Below are 25,261 nucleotides of genomic sequence, written 5' to 3' on the forward strand. Positions count from 1 at the left end.
TATAACCCCTATGGAAATAGAAGCAGTCATCAAAATCTCCCAACCAAAAAAAAAAAGCCCAGCTCAGACGGCCTCAGTGCAGAATTCTACCAGAAATTCAAAGAACAGCTTATACCAATTCTTCTAAAAGTATTATATGCAATAGAAGCAGAAGGGTCCTGCCAAATTCTTTCTATGAGGCTTCAATAACCTTGATACCTAAGCCACACAAAGACACAACTAAGAAAGAGAACCTCAGACCAATATCCCTCATTAACATTGATGCAAAAATACTCAATAAAATACTGGCAAATTGGATCCAAGAACACATCAAAACAATCATTCACCACAATCAAGTAGGTTTCATCACAGGGATGCAGGGATGGTTCAACATATGAAAATCCATCAATGTAATCCACCATATAAACAAGCTGAAAAACAAAAATCACATTATTATCTCACTAGATGGTGAAAAAGCCTTTGACAAAATCCAACACTCTTCATTATAAACATATTGGAGAGATCCTAGATAACAGGAACATAATGAAAGCTAAATACAGCAAACCAACAGCCAACATCAAACTAAATGGACAGAAAATCAATGTGATTCTGCTAAAATCAGGAACAAGACAAGGCTGTTCACTCTTTCCATACCTTTTCAATATTGTACTTGAATTTCTAGCTAGAGCAATATGGCAATAAAAGGAGATCAAGAGGATAAGAATTGGAAAGGAAGAGGTAAAACTTTCACTATTTGCAGATGATAGGATAGTTTACATAAGTGACCCAAAAATCTCTACCAGAGAACTCTTGCAGCTGATAAACACCTTAAGCAACGTGGCAGGATACAAGATCAATTTAAAAAAATCAGTAGCTCTACTATATACAAAAGATAAAATGGCTAAGAAAGAAATCAGAGAAACATCACCCTTTACAATTGCCACAAACAACATAAAATACCTTGGGGTAACCTTATCAAATAAGTGAAAGAACTATATCGCAAGAACTTTGAGTCTTTAGAGAAATAAATTAAAGAAGACATCAGAAAATGGAAAGATCTCTCATGCTCGTGGATAGGGAGGATCAATGTAGTAAAAATGGCAATCCTGCCAAAAGCAATCTACAGATTCAATGCAATCCCATTAAAATCCCAGCACAGACCTTGAAGGAATAATAATCAATTTTGTATGGAAAAACAAAGAGACCAGGATAGCCAAAACCACCTTATTCAACAAAGAAACATCTGGAGGCATCACCATCCCTGACTTCAAGCTCTATTATAGAGCTATAGTCCTGAAAACAGCTTGGTATTGGCACAAAAATAGACAGGTAGACCAATGGAATTGAATTGAACACCCTGATATTAACCCATACATGTATGAACATCTGATATTTGACAAAGAAGCTAAAACTATACAATGGAAAAAAGAAAGCATCTTCAACAAATGGTGCTGGCATAACTAGATGCTGACATGTAGAAGAATGCAGATAGATCCATGTCTATCGCCATGCACAAAACTCAAGTCCAAATGGATCAAAGATCTCAACATAAATTCAGCCACACTGAACCTCTTGGAAGAGAAAGTAGGTCGTACACTTGAACTAATGATACAGGAAACTGCTTCCTGAATATACCACCAGCAGCATAGAAACTGAGATCAACAATTAATAAATGGGACCTCCTGAAGCTGAGAAGCTTCTGTAAAGCAAAGAACACAGTCAACAACACAAAAAGACAGAGAGCCAATCTCCAAAACATACAAAGAACTCAAGAAGCAAGTATCCAAAACACCATAGGATCCAATTAAAAAGTAGGCTACATAAGTAAATAGAGAATTCTCAATAGAGGTGTCTAAAATGGCTGATGCTCAACATCCCTATCCATCAGGGAAATGCGAATCAAAATAACTCATAGATACCATCTTACTCCTGTCAGAATGGCTAAAATCAAAAACACCAAAGATAGTTTATGTTGGAGAGGATGCGGAGAAGGGGAACATTCCTCCATTGCTGGTGGGAGTGCCAACTCGTACAGGCACTTTGGAAAGCAGTATGGAGATTCCTCAGGAAAATTGGAATCAATCTATCACAAGACCCAGCAATTCCACTCTTAGGCATATATCCAAAGGAGGCAAATTCATACAACAAGGGCATCTGCTCCACTATGTTCATAGCAGCATTATTTGTAATAGCCAGATTTTGGAAGCAACCTAAATGCTCATCAACTGAAGAGTGGATAGAGAAAATGTGGTACATTTACACAATGGAGTACTATTCAGCAGAAAAAAATGGAATCCTGAAATTTGCAAGCAAATGGATGGCACTAGAAGAAACCATCTTGAGTGAAGTAACCCAGTCACAAAAAGAGAAACATGGTATGTACTCACTCATATATGGATTTTAGACATGAATCTGGTGAGTGCCAGCCTACAACCCCACAGCCAGAGAGTCTGGGAAACAGAACCTACACCCTATGTCTAATGGAAGCAGAGGTAGACTCCCACAGCTAAACAGTGAGCTGAACTCAAGTAACCCAGTGACAGAGAGGGAGGACTGGTGAGCAAAGAGTTTAACACTTGGCTGGTTTAACCCCCAGAAGCAGCTGACCTGACAAGGGTTAGCTCTTGAATCCCAGACTAATGGTTGGGAATTCAGCATGGGACTGATTAAGACACCCTAAATGTGGGTGTCAGTGAGGAGGCCTAGACAATCTATGGAGCCTTGGGTAGTAGATCAGTATTTATCCCTGGCATACAAATGGACTTTGGGTGTCCATCCCACAATAAGTGATGCACTCTCACCCTGGACTCTGGGGGGAGTGTCTAGGTCCTGCCCTGGATGAAATGACCAACTCTGGACACCCCAATGGAGGGCCTCACCCTCCCTGGGGAAACAAGGGTGTGTGTGGGGGGGGGCTATAGGCAGGGTGTGGGAGGAGGGGAGGGAAATGGAGAGGGACCTGTGATTGACATGTGAAGCAATCTTGTTTCTAATTTAAATTTAAAAACAACAAAAAAGAGAAAATCCTCCCTTTCAACTCCATATGTATTTGCATGGGTTTGAACACCTGTACAATCGTGCACATACCATATACACACCAAACACAACAGGTATACACAAGTATACATACTCTATATATTATCTATATATATATATACATATATATCCACTCATATACATGTATAAATAAAATTTTATAGCAAAATCTATGAGAATAACTTTAGAAATATTCAGTGTCTTCCCTAACCTTTTCACAACTGAGCATTAACTCAGACATAAGCCTGGAATCTGTATATGCTGGGGCTCTCTGAAGACTGTAAAGATGCAATTTACATCTTATCTATTATATATATGTGTATATATATGTGTGTGTATGCATGTTTATGTGTGTTTGTGTGTGTGTCCAATATGCACATTAAATATTATATAGCATTAAAATAATATTTTGTGCATAGGAGGAAAAATCAATGAGAGAGCAATTAATTTTATTGTCTAATTACTTTAATGATGAGCAGAGGGGCCAGAGAGATGGCTCCTCCATTCAGAGTACTTGCTACTCTCTCAAGGACTGGAGTTTGGATCCCAGAACACATATTAGGTTTAGCTGAGTGATAAGTGAATAGATTCTGATATTTTTTTTTCACCATTTTGTCTAACTTTATATACTATGTAAATCTCTTTATAAACAATGAGCTCAAGACAGACAAATTCTGAGCCGAGGTGTATAAAGGGCATGGGGAAGACATCGACATGAAAGTCCTGCTCAAGATAAGATAATATTGGCAATTGATACCTGTTTGGGGAAGAGGAAGTCAGTCTTAATTAAGGATGCAGCCTCTGGCAGGTTATCCATGCTAGTGTGCGTTTTTTAAAAGGATACCTATTTGTGTGGGGAATGAAGTGTATCTGGATCTCGAAGGAATTGGGGGACTGAATGAATATGATTAAATCACATTGTACAAAATTTTCATAGAACCAACAAAATGATAAAAATTATAACCATGAAACAATGTGTTGTGGTATTACATTTAATAGTATCGACTCCTTAAATTTATAGTTTGTTCTCAAACATCCCCAAATTATTCAGTACTATATTGTACAACCTACATTTCAATCATGCCATGTAAGCAGGCAAGAATAACTCTTATTAGATTTGAAGACTTTGTCCAAATGTACAGTTCGGCCAGGATTTTAATCTACATCTGTGTACCTGCAGTATACAAATAATAGCTAGGATATCCAAAACAATATAAAGGATTGGATCTCTTGCCTTTTCTTCCCTACCATCAACTGTCATCAGCTGGTCATAAGCATTTCTGATTCAATGTACTCTTAGATGAATCCAATAGACAAGCATAATTCTAGAGGATTGGTGTTAAAAACGAGAAATATGTAGTTTGCCTCAACAATACAGAGACCCATACTCAATAATCTTGGTCCTTGAGTACTGAAGATGTTGGTAGAAGAAGCATTTCTATAACAGCATTAGGCTCTTCTAGGAAGCAGAACAACATTGTGAAGGAGGCTGTGGGAAGGATTTTTCTGATTGTAGCTCACTCCAAATTCTCTGTGGTCCCCACTCAGCTTCATATTCTTTACAAGTCATCCTGATTTGTCAATGCTCCTGTTCTTTTATCTTGACAGTCATAATATCTGATACCTGGAGAAGAATGCAAAGGTAAACTTCATAAAATCTAAAATGTATTTCAGAGAAAACGGCTACATTAAAAATAGTAAACAGATCACAATGCAAAACTTCTCTCTGTCTTAGCCTACCTTCTTATAGTTTGGCTGTGAAAGAAAAATTTCTCAAGTGTTGTTTCCAAACCAACTCTAATCTAAAACTGTTGTGAAAATTATGAATCAAACCATGGCATTTTAAGGAATTCACAGTGACTTCCACTCAACAGTTAAATAATGGCAAACCTGGAACCTCTGCTAGACAAAGGCTTGCAGGGAACAAACAGCAGAAATACGGATTTTTTTAAGGAACTGTGGGATTAGGTTCTAGAAGTAAGACCATTTGTGTTGAACCAGATACTCAATGGTTTGTGAAGATTGGGAGGAGGGCAAATGCTTACAACGAAGGAAAAAGATCTGTTGACACTTTCTGGTATAAGTCTATTTATGATGTAGTTGTCTAAGTGGGTGAGAAGTGGGATCATGAGAGATGGAAAGTTGGCTCAAAGCACTAGCTGTTCTTCCATAGGACTTGGGTTTGATTTCCAGCACCCATGTGAGAGGTCACAAACATCAGTAATTTCAGTCCTAGTCCGTCCAGGAGCAGCAGACACATACATGGTATACAAACATGCATGCAGACAAAGCACCCATACATACAAACAATAAATAAATAAAATTAAAAGGAAAATATAAAAACTATTAAAACAAAACAGCAATAAAACTACAAGTAAATGAGCTGGACTCACAGGGATGATGTAAGCTCTGAGGTCCCCCAAAATATGTGTGTAAATCCCCCTTGCTCATGTCAGCTGTTTCTGTGGGTTTCACCAGCCCGGTCTTGACCCCTTTGCTCATCACTCTTCCCTCTCTGCAACTGGGTTCCAGGAGTTCAGTTCAGTGTTTAGCTGTGGGTGTCTGCATCTGCTTGCATCAGCCACTGGATGAAGGCTCTAGGATGGCATATAAGGTAGTTGTCAATCTCATTATTGGGGAAGGGCATGTAAGGTAGCCTCTCCACCACTGCTTAGATTGTCAGTTGGTGTCATCCTTGTAGATCTCTGGAAATCTCACTGGTGCCAGATCTCTCCTCAAACCTATAATGACTCCCTGTATTATTGTATCTCCCATCCTGCTCTCCTCTATTCTTCTCCAGACTCAATGTTCCTGATCCCCATGTCCTCCTTTCCCCTCCTCTTCTCCCCCTTTCTTTCTTCCACCTCACTCTGTTCTCCCCCCATGCTCCCAATTTGCTCAGGAGATCCTGTTCCATTCCCTTCTCTGGGGTACCATGCATATCTCTCATAGGGTCCTCCCTGTTTCCCAGAGTTTGTGGTGGTGGGATTGTAGGCTGGCACTCCTCTTCTCCATGTCTAGAATCCATATATGAGTGAGTACATACCATATTTTTCTTTTTGTGACTGGACCCCAGACTGATGACTAAGAGGACAGTACGGGACTGATCCAGATCCCCTAAATTTCGGTGTCAGTGAGGAGGCCTCAGTAATCTATGGGGCCTCAGGTAGTAAATCAGTATTTATCCCTGGTATATGAATGGACTTTGTGACCCCATTCCAAATTGAGGGATGTGCTCTTAGCCTGGAGACAAGGGGGAGGGCCAGGGCCCTACCCTGGATGATATATATATATATATATATATATATATATATATATATATATATACACACAGACTTTGGATATTCCTCATGGAGGGCCTCACCCCTCACCCTCCCTGAGGAGCAGAGTAGGGATTGGGTGGGGGATTAAGGGGGTTGGTGGGGAGTGGGAGAGGAGGGGAGGGAGGGGAAGCTTGGATTGACTTGTGAAACAAAATTGTTTCAATTTAAATTTAAAGAAAGGAAAAAAAAATGATGTCCCAAGAAGAAAAATCTACTTTGCATTCACATTCCTTCCCATAGCACACGTGTATGATAAGGTCAAAGAGCATCAGAAAGTAAAGGGCAGGCATACAGACAAGATGCGGTAGCTTTTCATTTTGTTAGTAAAAAACGAGAAAACAAAAATTACAATAAGATAAATACAATGGTATGCACCTAGATTCATGAGCATAAACTGAGTGTTAGTAAAAGGTGCTCCTGCATTAAGAACCATTGTGTGAATGTGTAAAGAGCTTTGGATCCCTGGAGAACATTATCTTCTCAGTAAATGTCAGGAGTGATGGCACTCTCTGTAATGACAACCACATGAAAACTGGGGCAAATAAATGGACTCTAGAGAATACCCAATTAAGTAAATACTAGGGAAATATAGCAGTCTTAGAGAAAGAATATCTTCTAGTTTATTCCAGTGTATCTCTAGGCAGTACAACTCAAGAAGACATGAATTGGTTGGTATTTTTCTCTTTGCTGCTTCATAGGGAAAAATGGAATTCTCCCATTATATAGTTGTAAATGGTGCTAATTTGCTTTAAAGATAATTAAATGTAACATTATAATCTTCAGTTTCTTTTTCCTTAGAATTCTTAGGAAACCTTAGGTCCCATCTGCTATCCCCAGATTCATTGTCATTCTTGAGTTGATTTCCACCTACAAAGAAAAAAATAGCTGATTAAAAGTTGCTGTTCCCCTTCATTTCCTTTTCAGCAATTTGCCAATTAACCAAATGGCCGATCTTCTTTTTTCTGCTGAACCAGCATCCATGATATTCTGCAGGTGCCTTTCCATCAATTTAATGTACTTGGGTTTCCAGCTGGGTAACGATAAGCCCCCATTACTACCACTGTGGATTTCTTTATTTATGTACTGCTGAAACACCTCTTTCTTAATTTCACAGTCCACTGTCACTCTCTGGATTTAATACTTTGAAATTTTCTCTTCAGTTAATTTTCTAAAATATTGCTTTTTTCTTTCCACACAGCAACTTCATAAAATTCCCGACACTGGTATAATCTTAACTTTTTAAGTGCATCTCTTCCTTCAATGTCTCATGAATCTACTGTCTCTTAAAATGCTTTTTAAATGCTTAGTAGTTTCTTATACAGGGTTATACAGGGTTCAGAAAATATGTGTCCTTAGACAACGTGTTATGTATTGGATTGACATTCAATTTTCCATCTGTACATAGCAATTTTGGTAAACAAAGTGACAAATGACCCCCAAATTTAAGAGAAATTCTATTATAAAATATGAGATAATACATACTTTAAAATTATTTTTTAAAATCTTGCCCAGTACAATAACACTGAGTTAGCCAGAGGCCAGGATTTCAGGTTCTTGTTTTGACTCCAGACTCCTCCAGATTGCTCTGTTATTCAGTTTGAAGAACAAGTCAGTTAACATGTGTGAGCGTCATCTGCCAAGGAAGGAGATATGTTCAAATTTCTTTTTGAAGACTCTGTGAGGTGTCAGATAAATATGCTATGTTTTAAACATTCATTATTAAAGGTCATTACTATAATCAGAAATGTGGCATATTCAAAGATTTCACTCACACATTCTTCAGATGTGCAAAGAGAAGAAAACCCCTGTTTGTTAGCAACTGATATCTACTTATCCCAGAGTCTCCATTCTACTGAGAAATGGAGGCAGCTGCAGAGGGAATACAGACAATTTGGACACTAAATAAATCCCCCAAAGCTTTTCTCTCCACTAAAAATTAAGTGGTCTCTTTGGCATGACGTTCTTTTTCTAAGAATTCTGCCTTTTGCATTATTTCTTCTTTTCCTCATAATGTTACAAGATACATAGCTTGATATAGATAGAAGAGGGGAGAAAAGTACTTTGTTAGGCAAAAAGTAATAGGCTTTCAGAGATAGCTAGATAATCTTCATAGCCTTTAAGTTTGCAAAGGATATATAGAATTCAAGTATATTCAAGTTTGCTAATGTACTGATCTTGAAACGGACTGGTTGTCAAGGATTACTGGAGATGGTTCATGTACTCACCCTATGAATTAAGAGCAAACCAGGAAAGTAAATGATATGTACAAGGGAGGAAGTTTATGTGTAGTATGTCTACTTTTAAGTTTTTATTTATTTATTATTATTGTTTGTTTGCTTGAGCACGGATGTGTATTCATGTGCATTGTATGTGGGGGGTGTCTAGGTTAAAGGGAAACTTGGAAAATTCAGTTCTTCATATGATGTGAATTCCTGGATTGCACTCAGCTTTTCAGTCTTGGTGACAAGCACCTTTAACCAGTGAACGAACTTGCCTACCTTATCTATGGTATGAAGATGGAAGAAAACCATGAGGCACAGCATGGTTATGGTCTCTCAACAGTCTAACATGCCAGAGCATGGGTTCTCATGTAGCACCTCCAGAAGAGGATAGCTGTGTTGATAAATTAATCAGGCTTGGCCCTGACTTGGTGAAAACCTCTTAAGACATCTAAACCCAAGAATTAGAAGATAATAAATGTGCCCTGTTTTAAACCTTTGTTTCAAGATCCAGGGAGACCAGGAGACCAGTTGTTCTGTCAGGACCAGGTACAACAGGCCCTGCATCCAGGCCTGTGTTCCAGTGCCTGGGGATTGCCTGGGAACTGCACAGAGCTTTCAAGTCTGGCAAAAGCCAGGCGCCCCAGATTCCAGGCCTTGTCTTCCACCAGCAAAACCAGGAAACCAGCAGATCCAACAAAGGGACCAGGGGACCAGGTGGGAAGCTAAGCACCCCTGGTCTCCTTCTCCAAACACAGGACCAGAGCAAGGATGAGGAATAAAAGAACTACCAAATTATTGGACTCGGTAGCAACCACCAAAAGGGAACTCTGGTCCCCTAACAACCATACCAGTAAGGGGCTCTTTCTGCACACACTAGAAGAAGAGATGGGAAAGAGACAATACAAAAACACACTCAGCAACAGAAAAACAAATATGACACTGCCAGATTCTAGAGACTCCACACCAACAAGAATCCAACATTCCTATGCAAATGAAGCATAAGAGAATGACCTTAAAACCACCTTCATGAAAATGATAGAGGCCCTAAAAGAGGGTATAGGGAATCCCTCAAAGAAATGGATGAAAAAACAAACCAAAAAATGCAAGAAATGGAAGAAAAAACTAACCAAAACAGGCAGGAAATGGAAGAAGAAACAAGGTAAAAAATGCAAGAAATGGAAGAAAGGACAAACCAAAAATGCAGGAAATGGAAGAAAAAGTAAACCAAAAAATGCAAGAAATAGGAGAAAGGACAAACCAAAAAATGCAAGAAATGGAAGACAGTACAAACCAAAAAATTCATAAAATGCTACAAATGGACGAAAAGGTAAACCAAAAATTGCAAGAAACAATGCAAACAGTGCAAGGGTTGAAAACTGAAATAGAGACAATAAAGAAAAACACAATCTGAAGAAAGGCTGGAAATAGAAAAGCTGGGCAAATGGTCAGGTACTACTGATACAAACCTTACCAAAAGAATATAAGAGATGGAAGAAAGAATCTCAGGTGTTGAGATATACTAGGAGAAATGGATTCATCAACCAAAGAAGATCTTAAGTCCAACAAATCCTTAACACAAAACATCCAGGAAATATGGGACACCATGAAAAGACCAAGCCTAAGAATAATAGGTATAGAAGAAGGTGAAGAAGACCACCTCAAGAAGCAGAAAACATATTCAACAAAATCATAGAAGAAAACTTTCTCAACCTTAAGAAAGACATGCCAATGAAGGTACAAGAAGCTTACAGAACACCAAATAGAGTAGATCACAAAAAAGTCCCCTTGCCACATAATAATCAAGACCCCAAATATACAGAATAAAGAAAGAATATTAAGAGCAGCTAAGTAAAAAGGCAAAGTAACATATAAAGGCAAACCTATCAGAATTATACCTGACGTCTCCATGGAAACTCTGAAAACCAGAAGGTCCTGGATAGATATTCTACCAACACTAAGAGACCATGGATGCCAGCCCAGACTACTATACCTGGCAAAGTTCTCAATCACTATAGATGGAGAAAAGAAGATATTCCATGTCAAAACTAGATTCAAGCAATACGTATCCACTAACCCAGCCCTACAGAAAGTTTTGGAAGGAAAACTCCAACCTAAGGAAGTTAACTACAACCAGAAAAACATAGGCATTAGATAATCTCTCTCTACCAACAGCCAAAAGAACAAAGGGGTGAAATTCCACACATAATTCCACCACCACCAACTATTCCAAATCAAAGAAGAATGAGCAATCAATGGTCATTAATGGTCAACGTTAATGGCCTTAACTCAACATAAAAAGACACAGGCTAGCAGAATGGATTCGAAGACAGAACCCATCCATCTGCTGCATACAAGAAACACACCGCCTAAGAGTTAAAGGTTGGGAAAAGATTTTCCAATCAAATGGACCCAAAAAGCATGCAGGGGTAGCAATCTAATATCTAACAAATTAGACTTTAAAATAAAATCAATCAAAAGAGATGAAGGTAGTCATTACATACTCATCACAGGCGAAATCCACCAAGATGAAGTGTCTATCCTGAACATCTATGCCCTAAATATAAAGGCATCCACATTCTTAAAAGAAACATTAATAAAACTTAAATCACATATAAAGCCCCACACACTTATAGTGGGAGATTTCAACACACCACTCTCACCACTAGACAGGAATACCAGACAGAAACTCAACAAAGAAGCAAAGGGTCTAATAGAAGTAATGAACCAACTGGGATTAACAGACATCAATAGAACATTTCATCCACATAAAAAAGAATATACCTTCTTCTCACCACCACATGGAACCTTCTCAAAAATCAACCATATTCTTGGCAACACATCAAACCTCAGCAGCTTATCAGACCACCATTCTTTAAAATTAGAATTCAACAATACAAATTGCAGAAAACCTACAAACTCATAGAAATTGAATAATGCACAACTGCACGATTCCTGGGTCAATGAAGAAATAACAAAAGAAATTACAGACTTCCTAGAATTCAATGAGAATGAAGACATAACATACCCAAACCTATGGGACACTTTGAAAGCAGTGCTACGGGGGAAGTTCATAGCACTAAGTGCCCACATAAAGAAACTGGAGAATAGTTATACTAAAGAATTAACAGCATGGCTGAAAGCTCTAGAACACAAAGAAGCAAACTCCCCCAGGAGAAGTAGATGCCAGGAATTAATCAAATTGAGGGCTGAAATCAATAAAGTAGAAACTAGGAAAACAATACAAAGAATCAATGCAATGAAGTGTCGGTTCCTTGAGAAAATCAACAAGATAGACAAACCTTTGTCCAAACTTACCAAACAGAAGAGTGTGAACATGCAAATTAACTAAATCAGAAATGAAAAGGGGGACATAACAACGGACTCTGAGGAAATTCAGAGAATCATCAGGTCATACTTTGAAAACCTGTACTCCACAAAATTCAAAAATTTAAAGGCAATGGACAACTTCCTGGATAGCTATCACTTGCCAAAATTAAATCAAGAACAGATAAGCAACATAAATAGACCTATAACCCCTATGGAAATAGAAGCAGTTATCAAAAGTCTCCCAACCAAACAAAGCCCAGGTCCAGATGGCCTCAGTGCAAAATTCTACCAGAAATTCAAAGAACAGATAATACCAATTCTTCTCAAAGTATTCCACACAATAGAAACAGAAGGGTCTTTGCCAAACTCTTTCTATGAGGCTTAAATAACCTTGATCCCCAAGCCACACAAAGACACAACTAAGAAAGAGAACTTCAGACCAATATCCCTCATTAACATTGATGCAAAAATACTCAATAAAATACTGGCAAATCGGATCCAAGAACACATCAAAACAATCATTCACCACGATCAAGTAGGTTTCATCCCAGGGACGCAGGGATGGTTCAACAGAGGGAAATCCATCAATGTAATCCACCATATAAACAAGCTGAAAAACAAAAATAACATGATCATCTCACTAGATGCTGAAAAGGCCTTTGACAAAATCCAACACCCCTTCATGATAAAGGTATTGGAGAGATCTGGGATAACAGGAACATACCTAAACATAATAAAAGCTAAATACAGCAAACCAACAGCCAACATCAAACTAAATGGACAGAAACTCAATGTAATTCCTCTTAAATAAGGAACAAGAAAAGGCTGTCTACTCTCTCCATACGACAACAAAAGGGGATCAAGGGAATACAGATTGGGAAGTAAGAGGTCACACTGTAACTATTTGCAGATGATATGATAGTTCACATAAATGACCCAAAGAACTCTACCAGGGAACTCTTACAGCTGATTAACACCTTCAACAAACTGGCAGGCTATAAGATCAACTCAAGAAAATCAGTAGCTCTAATATATACAGAAGATAAAATGGCTAAGAAAGAAATCAGAGAAACATCACCCTTTACAATTGCCACAAACAACATAAAATACCTTGGGGTAATGCTAATCAAACAAGTGAAATACCTGTATCACAAGAACTTTGAATCTTTAAAGAAAGAAATTAAAGGAGCCCTCATAAAATGGAAAGATCTCCCATTCTTTTGGATAGGTGGGATCAATGTAATAAAAATGGCAATCCTGCCAAAAGCAATCTACAGATTCAATGCAATCTCCATTAAAATCCCAGCACAATTCTTCACAGACCTTGAAAAAACAATAATCAATTTTGTATGGAAAAACAAAAGACCCAGGATAGCCAAAACAACCCTGTTCAACAAGGCAACGTCCAGAGGCATCACCATCCCTGACTTTAAGCTCTATTATAGAGCTATAATCCTGAAAACAGCTTGGTATTGGCACAAAAATAGACAGGTAGACCAATGGAATTGAATTGAAAACCCTGATATTAACCCACACACATATGAACATCTGATCTTTGACAAAGAAACTAAAACTATACAATGGAAAAAAGAAAGCATCTTCAACAAATGGTGCTGGAATAACTGGAGACTGGCATGTAGAAGAACGCGGATCGATCCATGTTTATCACCATTCACAAAACTTAAGTCCAAATGGATCAAAGATCTCAACATACGTCAAGCCACACTGAACCTCTTAGAAGAGAAAGTGGGTGGTACCCTTGAACGAATTGGTACAGGAGACAGCTTCCTGAACATAATGCCAGTAGCACAGACAGTGAGATCAACAATTAATAAACAGGACCTCCTGAAACTAAGAAGCTTCTGTAAGGCAAAGGACACAGTCATCAAGACAAAAAGGCAGCCCACAGAATGAGAAAAAATAGTCACTAACCCACATCTGACAGAGGGTTGATCTCCAAAATTTACGAAGAAGTCAAGAAGCAAATCTCTAAAACACCAAAGATCCAATTAAAAAAATGGGCTGCAGAACCAAATAGAGAATTTTCAATAGAGGTGTCTAAAATGGCTGAGAAGCACTTGAGAAAGTGCTCAACATCCTTAGCTATCTGGGAAATGCAAATGAAAACAACTCACTCCTGTCAGAATGGCTAAAATCAAAAACACCAACGACAATTTATGCTGGAGAAGATGTAGTAAAAGGGGAACACTCCTCCATTGCTGGTGGGAGTGCCAACTTGTTCAGCTACTTTGGAAATCAGTATGGAGATTCCTCAGAAAAATGGGAATAAACTTACCACAAGACACAGCAACTCCACTCTGAGGCATATATCCAAAAGATGCCCATTCATACAATTAGGATGTCTGCTCCACTATGTTCATAGCAGCATTATTTGTAATAGCCAGATTTTGGAAGCAACCTAAATGCTCATCAACTGAAGAGTGGATAGAGAAAATGTGGTACATTTACACAATGGAGTATTACTCAGCAGAAAAAAACAATGGAATCCTGAAATTTGTAGGCAAATGGATGACACTAGAAGAAATCATCCTGAGTGAGGTAACCCAGTCACAAAAAGAGAAACATGGTATATACTCTCTCATGTATGGATTTTAGACATAGATCTGGGGAGTGCCAGCCCACAATCCCATGGCCAGAGAGTCTGGGAAACAGAACCTTCATTCAGTGGCTGATGGAATAAGAGGCAGGCTCCCACGGCTAAGCACTGAGATGAACCCAAGAAAGACAGTAACAGAGAGGGAGGACTGATGACCAAAGGGATTAAGACTGGGCTGGTTTAACCCCCAGAAACAGCTGACCTGACAAGGGTTAGCTCTTGAATCCCAGGCTGATGCCTGGGAATCCAGCATGGTATTGATCAAGACCCCCTGTATATGGGTGTCAGTGAGGAGGCCTAGGTAATCTAATGAGCCTTGGGCAGTAGATCAGTTTTTATCCCAAGTATTCAAATGGACTTTGGACTCCCATCCAACAATGTGAGGTGCTCTCTCACCCTGAACTCTTGGGGGAGGGTCTAGGCCCTGCCCTGGATGAAATGACACCCTCAAGGAGGGCCTCACCCTCCTTGGGTATATGAGGGGATACTGGGGGTGTTTGGAGGGAGGGTAGGGGAGGAGGGGAGGGAAATAGAAAGGGACCTGGAACTGACTTGTGAAGCAACCTTTTTTTTAATTTAAATTTAAAACTAAATAAAAAATAAAACCATTGTTTCATTGTTTTTGTTTGTTTATTTTTGCAACTTGTTACTTCATGGCAGAAAGACTACACTGATATCAGGCTATTCCTTGTTCTACTGAATAGTCTGTACCTTGTCCTATATTCCATTTTACAAGTAGCTCTTGACCCCATTTTGTGTGAGAAGAATGACTGCAGCCCATTGGTGGACTGGTAACTGTACCAGACATCCAGTAAAGACTGATAAATGGCTTATTCTTGGGGGTAGAAAGGAAGCTACCCTATAAGTTATTGGGTTAAAATGACACACCAATGCCACATAGATATTTTAAAATTCATATCATAAAGATAATGCCCATGAAATTATTAGACATATCAGACAAAGGAAATGTTACAGAACTTAGAAATGCAGAAGGTAGGTTTGATTTTTCACTTTTCCGTATCCCAAATGAGCATATCCTTCTTGAAAATGAGTCCTGAGAATGTCCCTGTAACTGAGAGACTCCTGGAAACCTAGTGAATTGGTCAGTGGATTACCAGTTCCTCCTGTGCCATGTGTCCATCGAATTAAGCCATATCTACACTTAGGTGGTTACCTTCAGTAATATCTCACTCCTGGGGCCCTCCCTATTCCTGCTCTGCAGAAACTGCCTTCTCTATTTAAGTCCCTCCTATATGTACCTATAAAATACTTCTTCCTAAAACTTATACTCTGTGGTCTTTAAATTCAAGGTACAGTAACATGCAAGGCACTGATTCATGTTGGATTTGGTGACTGTTGGATATTATGGGACACTAGTTATGATGTGGTACATTTACACAATGGAGTACTACTCAGTGCAAAAATGCAATGGAATCTTGAAATTCCAAGGCAAATGGAAGACACTAGAGGAAACCATCCTGAGTGAGGTAACCCAGACACAAAAAGACAAACATGGTATGTACTCACTCATATATGGATTTTAGATATGGATCAAGGGAGTCTCAGCCTACAATCCCAGGGCCAATGAGTCTGGGAAACAGGGAGGTTACCAAGAGAGATGCCTGATACCCTGGAGAAGCAGAATGAGGTAAGATATCCTGAGCAGATTGGGAACATCAGGGGAGGGGAGAAGGAGCCAGGAAATAGAGAGGGGTATAAAAGGAGGGAAGAAGAAGGTATGGGGGAGCAGGAAGGTTGCGTCAGGGTAAGAATAGAGGAGAGCAGGATGAGAGATACCACAATAGATTGAGTCATTATAGGCTTGAAGAGAGAGCTGACACTAGTGAGATCTTCAGAGATCTACAAGGATAATACCAACTGTCAAACTAAGCAATAGTGGAGAGACTACGTTAAATGCCCCTCCTTGATGACTACCTTATATGCCATCCTAGAACCTTCATCCAGTAACTGATGGAAGCAGAGACAGATACCCACAGCTAAACACTGAGCTGAACTCCTGGAACCTAGTGACAGAGATGGAGGAGTCATGAACAAAGGGGTCAAGACCATGATGGTGAAACCCACAAAGACAGCTGACCGGATAAGGGGGGAGCTCTTGAATCCCAGATTGATGGCTGAGAGGCCAACAGGGGACTGAGCCAGACTCCATGAAAGTAGTGTCAGTGAGGAGGCCACAGAGATCAGTGTTTACCATGGTGTATGAATGATCTTTGGGAGCCCATTCCAAATAGAGGGATGCTGTCTCAGCCTGGAGACATGGGGAAGGGCCTAGGTGCTGCCCTAGATGAAATGACAGACTTTGGAGCTCCCCCCCAAGGAGGTCCTCACCCTCCCTGGAGAATGATGTGGGGATTGGGTGGGGGGCTGGGAGGGCTGGTGGAGGGAAAAGTGAGGATGGGTGGGAGAGGGAGCTGGGATTGACATGTGAAGTATTCATGTTTCTAATTTAAATAAAAACATTACAAAAAAAGAGCCAAGAAGCCCTCCCTGTAATTCTCAGAGACATCCTACTTTCCCCATACAAGTTCCATTTAAAAGTTAAGCAGATTCTATTTGATCTATGTTTCTTAACCAAGGAAGGCAGGGCACAGAGTTCTGTCCACTTCCTGAGTCACTGTTTGATTTTTTTTTATTTATGTGATGTTCTAAACTTGGATAAATGTGCTTGCAATATGAACTTTGTTTCCATTATATCTGATTCTTTACTTTCTGATTACAGATAGTGAAATCTGTGTTTTCATAGACAAACTTGAATGCTGATATGTTAAAGGCAGTTAACGTACCTTATAATATTCTTTTAACTAGAGTCTGACTTTAAAAACCATTGCTTTAATGTTGGTTTTATTGTGTTGAATGATTCTGACCCTTAAGAAACAGATGCTTCCATTCATGGAGATGATCAAATCAACAAAACAGAGAAAGGTTCTGGAATATATATCAGATACCAATTAATTAGTGGAGACACTAGTGGATGCTATTATTTAAATGAACATATATCATTAAAATATGTGTTTGTGATATATGTATATATATGACAAATATAAGACACACACACAATATATACATATATATACACACATTGTGTGTGTATATATATATATATTGTGTGTGTGTGTGTGTGTGTGTATAAATTTAGACAGGGTCATGTTATTTTACCAAGGGTAAACCTGAAATAGATTTAATCTATACTCGTGCATCATCCCCCTGATTTTAGAAATAACTGGGGCAACAGGCACATAACACCATGACAGACTTATTGCAACTTAAAATGTCTTAGGGTTTTGATTTTTAAATTGAGTGTATGTATAATGAGTGTTTTGAGTGTGTATGTCTTTGTGTTGGTATGTACATGTGAGTGGAGTTACCAATAGTGGCCAGATTCCCCTGGAATTAGAGTAACAAGAAGCTGTTAGCTGACCAATATGAGATAGGGAGCAGAATCACATCCTCTTCAAAAGCAGTGTGCATTCTTAACCACTGAGTTATTGCCACAGTCCAGATGCTCCAGCTTTAAATTGGGAAACGCAGGCACCTTTATTAAAATTGGGTTATACATAATATCCACTGCAGCTTTGTTGTGCCCATTTCTTAAGATCATGGGTTAAAGCCTTTAATCCCAGTACTTGGGAGGCAGAGGCAGGCAGATTTCTGTGAGTTCGAGGCCAACCTGGTCTAGAAGTTCCAGGACAGTCTCCAAAACAATACAGAGAAATCCTGTCTCAACAAACAAACAAAAAACAAACCATGGGTTAAACTGATTGTAGGCAATTCATTCAGATCAGGATGGGACAGTTATTCTGGCACTCGGGAGTCACAGAATACTGAGTGTTACACAGTTCAGATGGAATGGAATCCTGGAGCTCCGGAGCAGGAAGCTTAGCTGCTTACAGCCTTGCCTCAGGGAAAGGCTTCTCGGGTGTATCAGCTCCGCTCCGGGGAGGGTTTTCCAGCTGTGGATGTTGGCCCAGTATAGCAGTTTTGCTCTGGCAGGAGGTTACCTGGGCGAAATTGCTACAGTTCAGCTCTGCTCCTGGGAGTATAACAACTCTGCTCTGCCAAAGGAAGTTTCCCCAGCAGAAGTGTTACAGCCCTGCTTGCTCTGCTCTGCCCAGGGTTGCCTCTGCCACAAAAGAAGATCTTCACCCAAAGCTCTGGCAGAGGGCAGGCACTCTCCTGCATTCTTCCCTCCCAACAAACCCCTTCGATGAGCTGTGTGTGTGTGTGTGTGTGTGTGTGTGTGTGTGTGTGTGAATTTCCTGCTAAGCCATGTTATATAATAATTAGTGGTTCAATTGCTCATATATGTTCCACTAGACTGAACCATCACTATTAGTTAAAGGGACATTACAATTCAGGGATTAAGTATTTTAGTTCTGGCTTTAAATCCCAGCTCCACAACTTAGTAGTTTTATGATTTGGAACAGGTCATATAACCTGTCTTGCCTCAGGATTTTATCTGGCATATAAAATGGATAGCGCTGCCTCATAGGGTATTCAGGACATTATTTTTTTTAATTACAACAACTTGCACATGATAAGCCTTCAGTATGTGAGAGTGTATTATTAAACCAACGTTATTAATATTGCCAAGAGTAAAGACACTTCATGGAATATCTTTTGGGAAAAAATGATTTCACAATGAAATCTATAACCAAATAAATAAACTTCTCCTAAAATGGGCATTTTTTGCAATAAATATGGCTATAATGGTGCAATATTACTTCTTGTTTTTCTTCAGAATCCCAAAGCCACTTGGGATTCGAACGTAACTACATAAAAATTGGTGTAGAAGAACAGGTCATTTGCCTCCAATAATACTATAAATATACAAACAAGTAACATTAAACAGACTGGACAGATTATCTTTTGGGATATATATGTACACACATATACACATAAGCATGTAACAACAATAAAGGAAAAAAGAGGCATGAATTTCAAAGATAGTAAGAGATCCATACTGAGAGGTGTGAAAGGAGGAAAGTGAAGGGAGAATTGGTGTTAATTACACTATAATCTCAAAATTAAAAAAAGTTAAAAAATACAAATTGTCCCATTTTATAGTATCTGAAAGGCCTTATATCAGTTTTTTTCTTTTTTAAAACCTCAACATTTTTTTATTACTTTAATTTTAAATAGCTTGCTTCACATGTCAATCCCAGTTCCCTCTCCCTCTCTTCCTTCCCGCAACATTACTTCTGATCTGTTGAGAAGTCAACCCACTGGATTCAACTGCTGCTGCTATGAAACGTTAATTCTATTGAAATGAAGAAGTGGGCATGACAGGGAAACAGTAAAAACCCATGGTGCACCTGTCCCAGTCTTCCACGCCAGTCTTGTTCTCTCTAACGCTCCTTAGCAGGAGGAGGGATGCACTTTATAGAGGAAAATCCAGAGAATACTGAGTGAATGAATGGTTGGCTCAGCATTGAAATACAATGGTTAGTACCTCAGCTTAGACATGATTTTAGCTATAATTATAAAATTAACAGTAAAAGGTATAAAATAATCATTAAAATTATAAAAATACCAAAATATAAACATTAGGATCTTTTTAAATTGAAGATAGATTTCTCTTTCATAAAATACATACAACCACAGTTTCCTCTCAATGGACTCCTGAGAGTTTCCTCCTGTCTTTTCTCTTCCCCGGATCTTCTTCCCCTTATATTTCCTTTCCAGAAAAGAGCAGACCTCCAAGAGTGAATAATAAAACACGACAAAACAAGGTACGATAAGACAAGGCAAAAGTCATCATATTGAGGCTGGAAAGGCAACCCAATAGGAGGAAAGAAGTCCCAAGAGCAGACAAAAGAGTCAGAGTTACACCAGTTCTACTATTAGGAGATCATAGAAACAACAAGCTAAATATTAAGATCCTGATGAAGAAGTCACAGAAAGATTCTTAGTATACCTCACATTATTTTCTGTGTATTGATGAACATTGGATATATTTAAGTTTAGCTCCTGGGACAATGTATTCCTGGTAAAGCATTTATACCCATTTTCTATAACTAGCAATCAGAATGACTAAGAAAATGATTATATAAAGATGGTTTTCAGGAAATTGAGCTTTGTAAATTCACCTATTGTCTGTTAGCTACAACCATAATTTTGATCATTGTCATTGTTACCATTAAGAAGACAGAGTGTGTGGACTGACAAAACATTCCTACAATCAATGTGAATTTCTCCTATATCCAGTAACTACCCTCTATCATAAACTTCATCTGTGATTTTTGCTCCATACAAGTAACTATCTTTGTGAATGCTAACTCTTCCCCACCTTGTTCTCTGAAGATTTCCCAGAATCCCTTTGACAGAGTGAATCATTTCTCCCTTTATATTCCCCACTGTACACTGTACATCTTTTATGTTTCTATTTATAAGATGCTACTAAAACATGTGATTTCATTTTTTTCTTTCAAGGTTGCTAGATGTTGTTGTCAGTAGTGTTTTTGTTTTAATTTCTAATCAAAAGCATGAGAATTCTAATGTAACAGAATCTCAACAAACATTTATTGAGAAGATATTTTTTAACTGCAAGTACTTCTTGAAATTTATACAAGTAGCTGTCATATAAAATACTCTGTTAGCCCACTACATGGGTAAACAAATTGGCAGCTGTGTAAGCCCAATCCAGCTGCTTCTTGGTTTCATCAATAATCATTCCTTGAAATACAGTCACACTTCATTCTTTGTGCATTTGAAGAAAATTAGATTTGACTTTTTTAGCATTATCATTAGAAGAAAAGAGTCAGATCATCATAGGCATTCTGCTAAATTAACTTAAAACACCTCCATGTGAGATTCCACATCTCTTTCCTTCCATAAAGAAGTGCTTGCATCTTTATTTTATATGCTGTTTTATGACATAATTCCCCATCTGAAAAAAAGGAAGTCCATTTCTTCCACTATGCAAATCAGAACTAACTTAACATTTCTTCACCATTCTTCTTTCTGGTAGGCCGGCTCTCATGTAGTAATTTCACTTCTCCAGAATAGTCACTCAAATCATTACACTCTCATGACCCATCCTCAAATATGCTACAGTAAATTACTTGAAAGCTGGAAACTGCCATAAACACTGCAGGATATTAGTTGCTTCAGGAGAAGCCACAGCTTTGGGATGCTCTTTTGTGATAAAAGAAGTAGTAGCCTTCCCAATGCAAAGTGATCTGTGCTTGCTACTCTCATTTTAATTGCCATTGACCCTGGGCTACAAATCCAAAGAAATAGCCTAAAGATTAACTGTAGCTCTGTCACATTTTTCTCTTCATCTTACTATCAAAACTTTTTACCATGAGGCCTTCTCATTTGAGCTCTAATATATATAAATAAACTGTTACTGTTCGGATCCACAGTATCTGCTTTGGTCAAGATTTTCCTCTGAAGCAGAACAAATGTATGTAAGTATACATGTGGATAGATGTTTAGGAGGTTTGTTATAGAAAATGGCTTACTTATTCATGGAGGGCAAGACATCCTGTTGCATGTTGTTTGAAAGGTGAAGAACTGGGAAATTGGATAATATAATATGTTGTAAATCTGATGACCTAAAACCCAGGAGATCCAGTGACTTCAGTTATGTGGTTCAAAGTCCCTGGAGCTTCCTGCTGTCCAATGGCAGAAGATGAATGCACCAGTTCAGGAAGAGGATTGCTCTTTTCTCTTGCATTTCCTCCCCATAGGAGCTCTTTTCAAGCAATGTATTTTTTGTCATCAAAAGGAATTAAATTTTAATGTCTAGAAAACATTATGTAGGGTCTAGGAGAATGTGTCAACTCCTCTGCACCCAAGAACCAGAGCATTCTGTAGAGTTTAAAGTCATGTGTATTAGGAATGAGTTGTTTTTGTCTTTACAGTATTTCAGTTCTTATGAATTCTGAAATGCATGGGGCATAGAATACCTAGGATGCTGGACAATTCACAGGAACTTTCTGGATTTCAGTTTCCTTGTACATGGAATGAAAGGGATTTAGTTGCAAGTGATTATCAACAGCCTTAGCTGTCCAGTATAATCCAAACCGGCCAAAACATCTCTAAATTAACACAATCCCACATGATTCAAAGATGCTGGCACTCCCTCCTACTCACTATGTGGTATCACTGGGGTGGTAAACTACAAAAAACTCATGTGTCAGGAAGAAAAATCCTAGTGAATTTGGTTCCATCACCACTTTGAAGAAAATCCACAATGGCACAGGTAAAAATGCAGATTGTACTGGGCAAGAGAGCAAACTTGAACAGATGCTGCATAAATATCAAACTCTGAGGGGAGAAAACAGAGGGAACCTGTGAAATAAACAAAGATGTGTAGTCCAAAGCTAAAAACGCAGATAGGAAGGAAAATACTTTAAGAAAAATAAGTGAACAGATAATATATTTCAGGCACAAGAAGCAGCACAAAGTTTGGGTAAGAGATATTGACAAATATGTTGGTAGTACATTAATTCAAGATTCAGTGTCATCCAATTTGACTGGGGTTATATTACAACTTTGTCAACAAGTATGTTTGTCTCCCTGCTGTCTGCTGTGCATCTCACTTTGGCTTTTACATGTTAGGAAGGTATGAAATATTTCTGGAGGTTTTTTTATGTGCTATGAATTGTGTCTTATGCTAGACAGCTAGATAGTAGATAGATGGATAGATATATGGATAGATAGATGATTGATGGATAAGCAGATAGATGATAGATAGATAGATAGATAGAGATAGATGATAGATAGAGTTGAAATTTCACTGCAGTTTCAGAAGTATCAAAAGATGTAGGTTGAAATGCTTAACATTTTCCATGAAAAGAACTCTGAAGTTTTCTAAAATTTTGGCAGTATGAAATGCTATACTAATAATAAGAAACCAGGTTAAGAAGTTAAATTTGACTTTGTCTGACTTCTTTCTCTACACTCAATAACTTTCACTAAAATGGAGATATTGTCACTGCTTCTTGGTTAATTTCCATTTTCTGAATTAGTGAAACAAATTTATCTTAGATCTTTCTCCTAGCAATTTAATATAAATCATAATCTTGCACAGTTGGCAGCAGTGGTATTTTAATTAGAAATATTTTTAACTTCTTAGTGAAATATAAAACTAGTATTAAAGTAATGGTGCATTTGAACATTTAAGTCTGGTGACTTTTACCTCCATAGGATTGGATGCAAATGGAGAAAAATGTAACATTGGTTTCTTGAACCTGTCTGGACATGAAAACTTAAGACACTTGCTTACAAATATATAGAAAGATAAAGAGTACAGAATATGTGTTCCCTATTCTCCATTGCTTGGTGTTTATTACCAAAGGTATAACAAACTTAATAAAATGTCTTTTTAATCAAAGAAAAAGATGAGAATTTTGGGTAAAATATTCAAACTTAAAGTCTACACTAAATCACTGCTCCTAATAAAACTAATTGATTTCAGATAATTCTGTAACATTAAAGAACTTTTCAGAGCCTTGTCAGTGGCTTCAGCTTTGTTGTATTTAATTCTGCTTTCAATGAACAATTGACAAAATCATGCATATTAAGGTACAATATACCTTTTCTACAGCACCAGCATGTGAGTTTAGTACACTATTGGTTTGTGGTTAATCTCACATCTTCTGTACCTTGTTTGGACTAATGCCTGCTGCATATTAACACCCATGAAATGCATTGAATGAAAGAAGTTTCAAACTCATTTTTTCCTCTGAATTACTAGATGAATATAAGATTGCTGCAGACTTGGCTTAATCCCCATTAATTGCGTATTAGTTAAAAAAAAGAAAAGGTAAAAAGCAGTGTTATGTGCACTGGGAGCTTTCTGTGCACATAACATTGCTTTAGGGTGTGATACCTCATCACATCCTCTCCACAATCTTCAGTATTCATTAAGTTCTCCATTTCACAAAGGAGAAAATGAAACTAAGGGGCTGCACAACTTTAAAAAGCTTCCTTAGCATTCAACCACTCTGCAGTGATTGATTAAGACCTCCAAGTAGCCAGCACTACTGTGATGAGCCCTTTAGAGCCAGTGACAAAACAACGGAACATAATTGTCCCTTGAAACACACATTATCTGCATCTTAAAGGTGGGATTCTGGCATAGATTGTCTCTCTCAGCATACTGTGGCTAAGTGTTTTAACCTTGTCATGATTCTCATAGTCATTTGGTAGGTATGACTACATTACCACCACCCTAAAAAGTTTGGGTCTAGATATACCTGTATTGATTTTCTGGTGTGCAACAGATCCTTTGAAAGGAGGAATATCAACGCTGAAAAAGCATATTTGACCTGCAGAACAGAAGCAGCATGCTTAAACACTGACTGCTCCATTTTCCTGGTTCTTGATATAAGAAATGGAACATCATCAAATGTGACTAAGAAGAATGTTGCTGGACATGCTATGCTTTATTTAATCCAGAAACAAACATGTTATAGTCACAGAACCAAGAAAATGGAGTAGCCAGTGTTTAAACATGCTGCTTTTGTTCTGCAGGTATAAGCACAGAGACAAGAACATCCAAGATCTATTACTGGCTCTGAGTATATTTGAGGTATCATCACTTCTCATAGGACCAAGCAATTAGATAACAGGACAGCATGGTTACGTCACCCTCAACTGGAGAGTAGGGTATAAAAGAAGAGAGCCAAGAAGAAATGCTAAACTCTACACCTAGTAATTTATCCACCAAGGACCCTTATTGATAACTTCTTGATATTTTATACAGCCAATAAATTGTATCAATTTAA

This window comes from Mesocricetus auratus, unplaced genomic scaffold, assembly GCF_017639785.1.
Source record: "Mesocricetus auratus isolate SY011 unplaced genomic scaffold, BCM_Maur_2.0 Super-Scaffold_100011, whole genome shotgun sequence".
Classification (NCBI taxonomy): Eukaryota; Metazoa; Chordata; class Mammalia; order Rodentia; family Cricetidae; genus Mesocricetus; species Mesocricetus auratus.